We start from the raw sequence: 12,793 nt of genomic DNA, 5'->3' as shown, positions 1-12,793 counted from the left end.
CTCTGACTTTAAAGAATGGGTTGCTAATGTCTCGATCCCAAATATTTCCCAACTCTCTATACTACTGGCCAGTTGCAATAGTCTAGGCTAGCCATTGTTGGGGCCCATACTGTGTTGCTGAAGTGAATTGTAGAGATGAACACAAATGACCAGAGGCCTCTCACCAACTCCTTGGTCAGTCTCATGATTGCACCATTTGTCAGCGAGAGTCAGGCATGCAAGCCAACCTCCTATGGTCCTGGTAGCAGAAGTTGCACTCTGGAGACGACCTCTGGTTGCATGAAGACGCTGAAGATCACTCTGTAGATTTCTCACCGACCAACATGGATTCATAGGCCTCCTGTAATGGATCCCGGGGACGCCGCCGTTCCGACTCACGGAACCGAGTGGAAGCTCCGCCCCCGGGCCGTCGACGTCATACATGACCGCCTCCGGCCTCGTCATAAGCCTTGATCTCCCACCTGTCTGGCGTTCCAGCAACCCAGCGTGGACGCCAGCCGAGTGTCGGTCTCCTTGCCTACAGCCACACTCACCACAGCCTGCCTCAGTACTCACCACCCGAGATTGGACCCCGGCTGACAAACCCTGGGACACTCCGAGCTAGCGTGGCCAGGATCAAGCCACCCCGAACAGCAGGACGCCCAAACCGCAAGTATTCCCCTCTGGCTTGCCACCCACAGGGGATTTAACCTTTGCTGTAAGCTATCTGGGACTTGTACGTAACTTTGAAGATAAGGGAAGTCTTCCCCCTGCTGGTGGCTAATGAGATTGCATGCACTACTGAGATTATACTGTTTCTGTGGAACCACTTGTTACACCCCTGCTTGATGAACTGTGATATTACTTGGCTTTCATATGTGAAGTGAACATAGGAGGTTATAAAACCAACAGGTCCATTGCTATATAAGTGATTGGGAACTCACGTATAGGGTTTGTGTGAATTGAACATACTCTCTTAAAGACGCTCATTGCTATGTGAAGTTAACATTAGTGAAGCGTAACACTCCCAACATCGTTCCTAGAGACTCCTCCTTATTTGCGCATTCCTTTATATTAATTACTTTAGGTGTAGCAAGCTTAGTTAGGTTGGAAGATAGATCAATGATGCACTGAGCTTGCTTGGCAATATCAAACCTTGCCATCACGTACTCCTGGGCTAGAGCACGTGATTGTAAACGTGTCTCCGCAGCTGAGCTCCATCTTCCTATTTAATAGATCATTACACCTCCACAGGTCTCTCACTGATAGGATGCAGCAGGCTGAGTGAGGTTCTTTCAATGGGTCTGTTCTAGATTGAGCAGACTACCTTATACATCTCCATACAGAGTCTCATGCTCTACAGTGCAAGCGGCAGCAACAATCACAGATCTGTCCAGTTAGCTGACTCTCCCCGGACTGAGCACATTTCCGGAACTCCAGCCCAGCCCATACCTCTTGCTCCAGAACACAGCCTTCTGGAAATCGTAGCGCTCACAGCCCCTCCCAGCACGATCTCCACCTGTAACCGCACTACAACTCCCATAAGTCTCTCTGTATCACAGGCTGCACAGTGTCAGTTAACTATTTACAAGCAGAATTATAGCTTATTCCTTAGCGACTCATATAGGGGCTACATAGTTAATGAAAATTTTATGGTAAGTTAACAGGTGAGGGTTAATGGTTGTAGATATTGTGCAGCAAGTGACTGAGAATGGAATGTTCTGGGTTAATTTTAAAGTATATGGAAAGGATACATTTATATTAATACTTCGAAGTATACAGTACTTGTTGAGTACATATGAAAACATAATGGAAGAGTAAACAAAAAATGTACTCTTTTTATGTTAAAACTAAAAGATACCTATTTACAGTAATGCTAAAGATCATTGAGCAATTACATTTTTTTTAAATCATGACTCATTGTTTGCCTATTGAGACATTAAAGGTTAACGCAGACCTTTACCCCCTTTCACTAATAATAACATCAGCATGCAGCTCTGCATGCTGCTATGAAATCATCTTACATTAATTAGTTAAACACATATATTTTGCTTTTACTTACAATTACTATTTTTCCGATTCCTGGTCCTCTTGGGCATTATTGATGTAATCTGTGCCTAAGTGATGTATCCTGGGAAGATTACATTGCTGGGAAAATCTCATCTGTAATCTCAGGAGATCTCAGGGAAATACATTTTCCCCCTGAGATGATGCACATGATCACGTGTCCTTGTCACGTGTGCCAGAGGTTCAGAAAGTTAAAGTGACACTAAACTCAAGAGTTAAATCTTAAAAATACATTCAAGTACCTTAACTATTAACAAAAATGTATCTTATTTGTTCATTACTCAGCTGTAGATCCTCAAATCATCTCTGAATTTGTGCTTCCTTCTGGAGAGTGGCTACTTTTGTTCCCCATGGTCCCTGTGTGTGTTCTAAAGTAGGCACTGCTCCAAGCTCGCTCCTGTGATAGACTGCAATCTCAATATAAATATAACGCAAAACAAATTAGTAAACTGAACAAGAGACTGTAGACTGCAATCTCAATATAAATATACTGCAAAACAAATTAGTAAACTGAACAAGAGACTGTAGTCCATCACAGGAGTGAGCTTGGAGCAATGGCTGCTTTACAACACACACAGGGACCATGGGGAACAAAAGTAGCCACCGTCCAGAAGGAAGGACACTGCCAGCACAAATTCAGAGGTGATGTGAGGATCTACAACTGAATGATACACAAATAATCTAAATTTATGTGAATATTTAAGGTACTTGAATGCATTTTTAAGATTTAACGCTTAAGTTTAATGTTACTTTAAGAGAGATATATTAATCTGCCCCACTGTGAAAAGAATGGGGAGGAAAAGAAAAATAAGGTATTCAAAGAGTAAAACCCCTGCAATTTTCTAAAAGTTTCCATTTGTAGATTGCCATTACTAATAATTTCTAAAGGCGTATTTGTCGTCATTACAAAGATGTAGGTAATATTCCTCTTACTATAATCTGTACACAAACATTGAATGTCCTCAGGTGAATGTATGGGGCAGCAGAGTTTAAGTCCAAATTATTGCATGCATGCGGAGTGGGACAGGTAAAGTTCTGTAGTCCAGAAATCTTTTGTTGTACTGAAATCACTGAAGCTAGGATCACACTGGCAGAACAATATATATTATTCTGTACTTGTCAGGTTTTAAAGGGATAAAACATTATAAACATCGAGCAAGTAGTGCAGAGATATACATTTTTATTTTTTTAATTTACCATGATATACTCTTTATAAAGAGTATCAGTATTCTGGAACATCTATAGATCCTCTGGTTTTGAAAATATGGCATGGGCATATCAAAGGCTTTGAAGGGGAATGAGCATGATGACTACACAAGTGAACATGATCTTAATAGCTATATAACACATGGGTAGCTGTCACAAGTCAAATAAGAATGAACAGTAGATCCAGAGATATAGACATCTAATTTTATATGCAATCTAGACTTTCGTTGTAAAAGTCAAGAAGGAAAAAAGAAAGTCAAGCTTGGCATTGCATCATGCCCCCACCTGGGGCTCTCTATTGGTCCTCTAATGTATTGGGTAGCTTCATTACCCAATTAGAAGAAAGAGTAGGGAAAAACTTGGACTTCATAGGAACAGTTGAGATTTGCATACTGATACAGTATTGATCATTTAGATATACGGCTTTCACTAACAGTAACCTCTGCTTATGCATTTTTTTCATCATATGGTTAGTTTGAATAGCTCATGTTTATTACAGATTACCTTTTACTGTAATTGATTTTAATATAGACATAGCAGACTGCTTTGATATTTTGTGATACTCTTTTTAAAGCCATGCATGAACAATAACCTGTATATTTTTTTAGTAAGTAAGTAAATGAAACATCCGACAGTTAATGGAGTACAACAAACTTGTAATAATGCAGTTTTCCATGCAGTATATATCTCTGAAGGACATTCTGTCACAATGCTTTAAAGGAAAAAGTATTGTTTTTTTCTTCACCTCCTGATATTCACTTCCCAGTATTTACAAATGTTTTGATCAGAATTTTAATGCAATTACTGTAAGCTGCACAGAAATAACACATGTTCAAACCATTTGCTCTTTCATTTTGCCTACCTCTTACCAGGAAAAAATGTGTCCTTGGCATTTAAAAATGCTGATTTGTGAATTATAGAGATTGTAAACATTGTAAACATTGGTCGTTTTGTAAGCTCTTAAGTCACTTTCATATGTTGAGTTCAAGTAATTTAGGAAAAGTTAGTAGCAAGAGATCTGGGGGGATTAGATTAATCATGAACAGGTGCTTACCTGAAAATCTCTGTAACCATTTTATATCAAGAACACTAATCCATATTAGCTCACAGGAAACTGAATTCTATCTTGCCATGAAAACAGGTATAAATGACCGCTAATACTGCACTGTGCAAAATGTTAAACTAATATACAGTACAAATACTTTAGTTAATGGTTTTACCCTAATGTTTTAGATTATTGGACCAAAAAAAATACAGTGCAACTTGCTTCATGTGAAAGACATAATAAACGTTCACAAAAGTGTATGTGGAAACACCATTAACTGTACAGAAAATGGGACATTTTATGCATTTTGCTATCTATAATTTCATTCTATGTACTTTTTTATCTGCTATTTCAGGTGAAATATATGAGTCCTGCTAAAATTAATTATTAAACATCTCTTTCCACCATTTCACATTTGGTCTAGATACACTAAAGTAAATGAAGTAGACCTTAATTTTTTCTGCATCTCAGTTCCTTAACACACCCCACACTGACCTAGTATGAAATATGCAGTTATAATCTTATAAATACATAATATAAAAAGAAATCACTCCTGGAGGGTCAGGTAGGTGTTGTCAGTAAGCAGAAATTATGCTCAATCATTGATTGGTTGACAGCGCAATGTGACTACACCCAGGCATGGCTCCATACTAATAGTTGTCCCTAGTCTAAAGAAGGGGTAATGGGCAGGAAAAGTGTTCTTTCTTAACCCTTTCGCTGCCAAGCCCTCCAGAACATTTTTCAAATCAGCTGGCCACGCCATTTTTGCAATTTTTCCCATTTTTCTTTTTTCTATTAGTTTTTTTTAACACATTTTTAATTTATTTTTCATTTATTTAATTTTTTCTACATTTTTAAAATATATTTTTAAATTAAAATTGTTTTTACATTTTTTATTTCTTTTTTAATAATTGTTTTTGTTTGTTTTACTGTTGGGGGGGCACCGGTGAAATATCTGGGGTCTAAACAGACCCCTGACATTTCATTTTTGAAATAGAAAAAGAAATTGAGTACTCAATTTCTTTTTCTGCAGCCTCAGCACTCAGTGAATGGGAAGCACTCAGTACAGAGGCTTCCCATTCATTCACAAACTAATGATAGTAAAAATATCTTACTATCATTAGTTTATGAATGGGGAGTAGCACTCACTACAGAGGCTCCTCCCCATTCATAAATTCTTGAATGAACAGGCTGTGATTTACATCACAGCCTGTTCATTCATAACTGGGGACACATAGTACTATGTGTCCCCAGTTATTTACAAACACTGGAGTGATCAGACGATCACTCCGGTGTTTGCTCTGCACATCGGGATTGATAAATATCACTGATATTTATTGATCCCCCGTTCGGCCACGCTACAGAGCCGCTGTCATCCGAAAACTGACAGGATGACAGCGGCTCCGAGCGGAACACCGCTCGGCCATCCTGGATTGCGGCCAGCCGCCGCTCGCTCACCCTTCAGATCACTGCTACCACAGACCCTAGAAGCGGGGGACAGCAGCGGGGATCCGTGCCGACACAGTTCCCTGCCTCAAGCACCTCCAGGCAGGGATGAGAGACTGCAGCGGTGCCCGCGGAGGGGGGGGGGAAATGTGGCGCCCAGTATTTTTGCTAATAGCTGTCATAGCTAATTTGAAGGGGACAGTCTGCTGAACAGTTCTGTTATAAGTTCATGGTCGCTAAAGTGCCAGCTGGGAACACTTTTGTTCCGCCGTATGCCTTACGGCGGTGGCAGCGAAAGGGTTAATAGTATGATGTGATTTTTTTATTTTATTTATGGTTCGATTTTTTTTAATGAATGTTTAATTCTAACTGTTGTTCAAGTCAGTTAAATTCCTTTGCAGAACAATACTACAAAATTAGAGAAACAGGTAGCTACGATGTGCAAGAAAACTGAATATTAAAATTGATTTTAATAAAAATACCAGTAAAAGTAAAATACCGACAAAACTATAACTTATGCTGGATAATTTTCTTAAACATTCACAATTTTTGGGCTTATAATATGTCCGTACAATTTATTTACATTTTTTTTAAAATAATGATTGAACTATTTTTCCAGCATTTTTAGAATGATTGTTTGTATTAGAATACTAGAAACTCTGTAGTTCATTACTATTCGTGATCTTATTGTCCTTGCAGACCCGTGCTCTGAAATACTCTTGTAGCTAGCTAGAAGACAATATTGATGCTACCAGTGTGTGCCATCTGTTTGTGCTTACTCTAATAGTGAAAAGCAAAATTGATTTGCTGGAATTTGTTGGTCACTGGGTAATTCGTTAATAGCAAATGTTCACAAAGCTCACAGTTCAGACCACATTGCCTCCACAAATTTTCAGTTTTCGGTGGGCCCTTCTCTTCAGACTACTGAGATGTATTCCAAGATTCTGTTAGGTCCACTTGACCTTTACAGTAGCCATGTAGCTAGGGTGAGGCAACGTGGCACATCCTCATGTAAAGAAATAGGATTTACTGTAGATGCAGTTGCCATTTTCACTGTGTTGTATTGACTATGGACAGATTGGAGCATGGAGCTACATCATAAAGCTGAAAAGACAGATTGTGATAGTTTCTTTCAAAATATAGCCCATTTCCTAAACAAGCTCCACGCTATACAGGAATTACCACCATATACAAGTCTAGTGAATATGGATAGAATCTCTGAATAGCAACATCCCTTACACAAATGGGATTGCTGCATGCCACAGAATCACAAATACAGAGGATGATATGAAGCACAATGAATTAATTGTAACATACATTTATTTTATTTTCAATATCGACATTTATCTTTAGTGTATGGGCATTGCTATGTGGAGCAAAACGGCACCGCAATATGCTAACTTAGACTAGGTTCACACCTAGGTGATTTAGGCTAGGTTCACACCTAGGTGATTCAGATGCCGAGCTGTTTTCACGCGGTTGTCGCACGTTTTCGATCGCGCAACTGTTCACTGCGGTTGTTGCGCATTTTTCAATGCTTAGAGATGCGAAAAACCGCAAAGGTGTGAGCAGCCTACATTGACTTCAATGTGAATCTGAGTTTTGCGCGATAAATCGCCTAGGTGTGCACTGGCCCTCAGATGCCAAGCTGTTTTCGAGCGTTTTTGATTGCGAGACTGTTCATGGTAAACTGCGCGATTGTCGCATGTTTTTCAATGCATGGAGAAGTCTATGATTTTAACTAGACCTGCAATCACTAGTTTAAGTGAGCTTGTTCGCTTTCATAGATATGTCAACCACTTATTGAGCTTTCCAGGAACTCCAAAACTTCTGAGACCCAGGCCACTCTAATTTACAAAACAGACCCCTCCTGCCTGGTCTGCCTCACTATTGTAAGTGTGAGGGAGGAAAAAAGACAACATAAAGAGGACTAGGAAAATTAAAGTAGTGTCTACTCACTGTGTTGTCAGTGGACAGGATAGAATATATGTTTACTGGGTGTTTGACAACTACATTTCCTGAAATACATATGAAGACATAAGATTAAGTTAAAATGTTCACAATCACATTTCCGAAAACATAAGATTAAGTTAAAGTGTATCAGTAGTTTTGGAGAAAACATTTTGCCGCAAATGAGGCAGATAAAATAGGTGATAACTCAGGGGGGGCTAGGCCTCCCAAATTTATATAAATATTATCAAGCAGCACAGATGGTTCCTTTATTAAACTTCTATATGACCTCATACCGTCCGATTTTGATACATCTAGAAGAATATTTTTGCTCTCCTGTCTCATTGAGGGATATTCCTTGGTTGCCTACTAGGTTACGTCCAACAGCAATAAGCCCTTTTTTAACCCCTTCATGACGGGAGACGTACAGTGTACGTCCCGGCACTTTGTGCCTATATGACTGGCCACGTACACTGTACACTGTACAGCTTTGTAATGCTGGTAACAGATGATTCTCAGCAGTTACCAGTCATTAATGAATGCCTCAGTATTGAGGCATTCATTAATGAAATAATGAAGCTTTTTGTAAAAGCTTCTTCCTTTCATTAATCAAAGAATGAAACTGTTACATGCAAATACAGAACCGCAATTTGCGATCCTGTATTTGACAGCTGCAAATAGCAGAGAGGTAGCAGTGACTCACCTCTCTGCTATTTGTTTTGATAGCTCGAGAGCCCGATGTTTAGATACACTTCACTCAAAAGATACAATGTATATCTTTTGAGTGAAATGTATCAGTTCTGATCGTCTAGACACGATCAAAGAGCTTTTAGTGAGATCTGAATCTGACTAAAGTCAGGATCAGTCTCTAAGGTTATTATTAGCTGTTCCTAAGTTTGGAGCAGCCTAATAGCCAAAATTAATTTATCAAGCAGTCATAGTGACTGCTTGATATAAACTGACAAGAAAAAAAACGTTTTTTTTTTTTTAATTTTTTTTTAAAAGTGTAAAACAATTAAATAAAGTGTAAAACAAAATCAGGAAAATAAAAATTATATATAAATATATTTTTTATACTATAATTAATATAAAAAATTCTAAAAAAAATAATAATCAAAACTTGTGAAAAAAGGGGTTTCTTCTAGTTTTTCCCCTCATCATTTTAATTTTATTCAAACTAAGTGAGGGGTTAGGTACACATATGTGATATAATTATATAGCCCTATCTGTCCTCTAAAAAACTATATATAATATGTGTGGGTACACTTAGTAAGAAAGTATATGACTGCTGTGAAAGAATCACACAGCAAAAATGTAAAGTGTGTCGGTCATTTATGAACAGAAACTGAAAACTAGCTCAGTCATGAAGGGGTTAAAGCACATGCTAAAAATATGGGATAACACAAAACATCATAGTAAACTTCAATACCCCCATATAACGTTGCTTCCTATTATGGACAACACTTTATTTCCACCGGGATTGGAAATGCCTACCACTTTTGCTTGGTGGACCATTCAAAAAGTGAAATTTTTACATCACTTGGTGGAAGATGGTACAATTCGTACATGGTCCTATTTTCAAAATAATTTCCACGCCCCAGACACGGAATATTTGAGATATTTACAACTTAGACACTGGGTTTTATCGATGCTGCTTAATACTTCATTTAGATCGGAATTAACTGTCTTTGAGCATATTCGCTTAAACTGCCCTACAACTCCTAAACTTATTTCAATACTCTATTCCCAGTTAAATGGGTCACCAACGCCTAGTGACCACAAATATGTACAGAACTGGGAGAGGGAGCTTGGAATGGTTAGGTAAACAAAGGAATGGCATCAAATATGGAAATCAATAGCCACTTGTTCTATTAATCTCTTTGGAAACAGCATTTAAATCTTTAACTAAATGGTATTTGGTGCCCTCCAGGATGGCTCATCTTCACCCGATGCATTCAGACCTTTGTTTTCGAGGATGTGCCTCTAGGGGAGATGTTATCCATACCTGGTGGACATGTCCAAAATTGGACAGGTTTTGGTTGAAAGTATTTCAGCTAATTTGTGACCTTTTTTTAGTCAATGTTGAGAGAGATCCATGGTTAGCTTTATTACATTACAAACCTTCGCCCATTCTTGGAAGAAACCATTTGTGCTTTTTAGAGAGGTAAAAAAAGGATGGATTCCTTTTTTCTGAATGAAAAATTGACCAGTATTTTACTAGACTCTAAAAAAAATGTGTGAAGACTTGACAACCCTGGATTACTTATGCTCATCCATCACTTTCTGTGCAAAGCGTGACTTTTTTTGTAATGGCTGTAATCTTTTTTTTCCTTCTTTTCTTGTTATATGTGATAGTAAGAAGTGAATAGAGACTTGGGTGTTAATTTTACATCATATAATTTGAAATTTTGGTGTGTAATTTTTGTTTGTTTTTTGTTTGTGTGTTGTGTTTTGTTTTGTTAGGGGTGCTATGGCGGGGAGGGTTTGTGGGGAGGAATTGATGTTTATCCTTGTAGACTATGGATGCCAATGTCTGTTTGTGTGTAAAGGTCTTTGTGATATAAAATTAATAAAATCTTTGAAATAGAAAATAGGTGAGAACTCACCTGCCTTTTTAATATAAGTTCAAAGTATTTTGGATTAGTTACATTAAGCCCTATCCATTTTTTAGGGCTTCTTTGCCCACTTTTATTAATTCAAAAGTCAAAATATTCTACAAGGGTTTTTCCCTCACAGGGGTTTTCCCAATTTATAGTACACACAGTACTGGCAACGAAAACACAAATCAGGCTTCTTGGCTTGTACCTTCAGCATCTGGCCGTTTGGACCCTCAGATCCTCTTGCTTTGCCTGTTTTCTCAGACTAGTCACACAGGCTGGTCCTCACCACACCGGCGTATTGCCATATTGACCCACAGGCTGTATCAAACCCGCTAGCCACACAAGCTGGTTCCAGGGTTGAGCCCTCCAGATCCCTGCACAGAGACCTCCTCGGTCTCCCAGGTGGAACCACTCACTTAGGAGCCTGGGATATCTTATGGAGGCACTAATGAGAAAGCTTCCTTCAGCTAGGCTGGTTACCTCATACACATGTAGATATGCGTCAGGTGCGCCTACGTGCGAAAACGACGATTGCGCCTATTGTGCCGCACATGAATGAATGAATGAATGAATGAAAAAAAAATGAATGCAGACATCACAACTAAGGACTGGTAGGCTGCAATATATTACATTTTGTCTTCTTATGTTTAGGACCACAATGCCTATATAAACGTTGCAGTCCTGAAGTGGTTATACCAAGATCACAGCTGCTGCAGCCATGATGTTTGTACTGTTCTTATCAGCCGGAAACTGACTGTCACCTGCAAGTGTTTGAGTGGTTGTAGGGCCACCCAATCACTTGTATGCAGCTGAGGAATGTGTGTCCTACCCCCTTCCTGCCACTGCTGCCAGCTATCCTGGGCTCTGCTATTCCCAGTGTTGACCCAAGACCAGTATAGCGGGTGTCACTGGCTGGATCAGAGAGAAATCAGCACACTTCCAGTGTTTTGTTAGCCCCCTATGTGGTATTAATAAAGTAAAGTGTAAAAAAAAGCTTAAAAAATTAAAGTGACATGTAAAATAATAGAAAAAACAAAGAAATACATTAAAGCCCCTGCCATCACGTACATGTACCTGCAGTGCAGTAAAGGCGTTTAAAGTGTCACCTTTGGGCAATTTTGGGTAATTTCACAGGTGCGTTCAATTTTAAGGCTTGACATGTTTTATATCTATTTACCCGACACAGCCCCATCTTTCATATTTCACCCCAAAAAATGGCTATTATATTGTGTTTGTGTGCACTTAAATTCCCTTTAGTGTATTTTTTACTAAAAGTATTAATTTGGTAAACATTTGCACATATTGCGTGACCTAATTTTTTCTTTATTCTACAGGACCTTTGCTTTCAGAAAATATATCATTATTTGGGGATTTTAAGCAGTTTTTTAGCCAAAAATTTTAATTTTAATATGTGTACAAAAATTAGGAAATTGCTCCAAACGCGAAGTGATTGTTATTATATAGATTTTGGAAAGAAACAATTTGCAAAGAAGAGCTTCAAGGCTGAACTAAACCCACAGATTATAATAGTTACCAAAACAGATACATTCAAGGCATGCCTATGGTGATAACTGTCACAGTTGTTAGTTTGCTTATGTCACCTCTCAACCGAACTGTCAAGTCCTGAATTGACTGGTGTCATAGCTGATCACATGTCAGGGATCCCAACCTGAAGTAAGTCATTTCAGGGAGGTGCCCTTCTCATTTCAGGGAGGTGCCCTCTGCCCCCCCAGCTGCTGCCATCAGAATAAAAAACAAAACACAGTTTAGGAATGAGTAGCTAGATTGCTATTGGCTAGTTCAATTTACAATAGCCAATAGCATTCTGGCTATTGCACCCTTCCTTCTGCTTTTGTCAGTCAGTAAAGGAGGACCTGATGGAGAACTTTAGGTCCACCTCTGCAGATTGACAGCAGCAGTGCAGTGGGCAGGTGCTATAGCTAGTCTCCTATTGGCTATTTCAACTTGCAATAGCCAATAGCTCTCTAGCTATTCGTTCCTATACCGTTTTTTGCTTTTTTTTCTGACTGACGGCGGCCCCGATGTCAAGAAAAAAAAACCCCACGGTTTAATGTGCTAGATAAAGCAAGGTAAACCATTCCGGGAGAAAATGTTTCTCTCCCGGTTGTCCGGGAGACCCTATCTAATAGCGGGAGACTCTTGGCACATCCGGAAGAGTTGATATGTTTTATATGTGCAGCACATGGCAACTCCAGATCTAGACAGAGGCTAAGATGGCACCTTCTTAAAAAAACAAGTTTAGTTCCTTTTTTTTTGGTGTTTGTATTTCATTGTTTATTGAGGAGTGGAGATATTGCTAGACATGCCAAAATTACATTTCACATTCAAGGGCCTGAAGCTACATATTTTCCTGTATCAATTAACAATGTATTTGGGCACAGTGGGTGACCAAAATAATAAAAAGAAAAAATATATATAAGCCAATAGAAATCCATGCAAAATCCATTTTAAATACCACATTGTCTAATTTCTCAGGATT

Source organism: Nanorana parkeri, unplaced genomic scaffold, assembly GCF_000935625.1.
Source record: "Nanorana parkeri isolate BGI_ZX_2015 unplaced genomic scaffold, ASM93562v1 scaffold1038, whole genome shotgun sequence".
NCBI lineage: Eukaryota > Metazoa > Chordata > Amphibia > Anura > Dicroglossidae > Nanorana > Nanorana parkeri.
Note: the sequence above shows the minus strand (reverse complement) of the source record.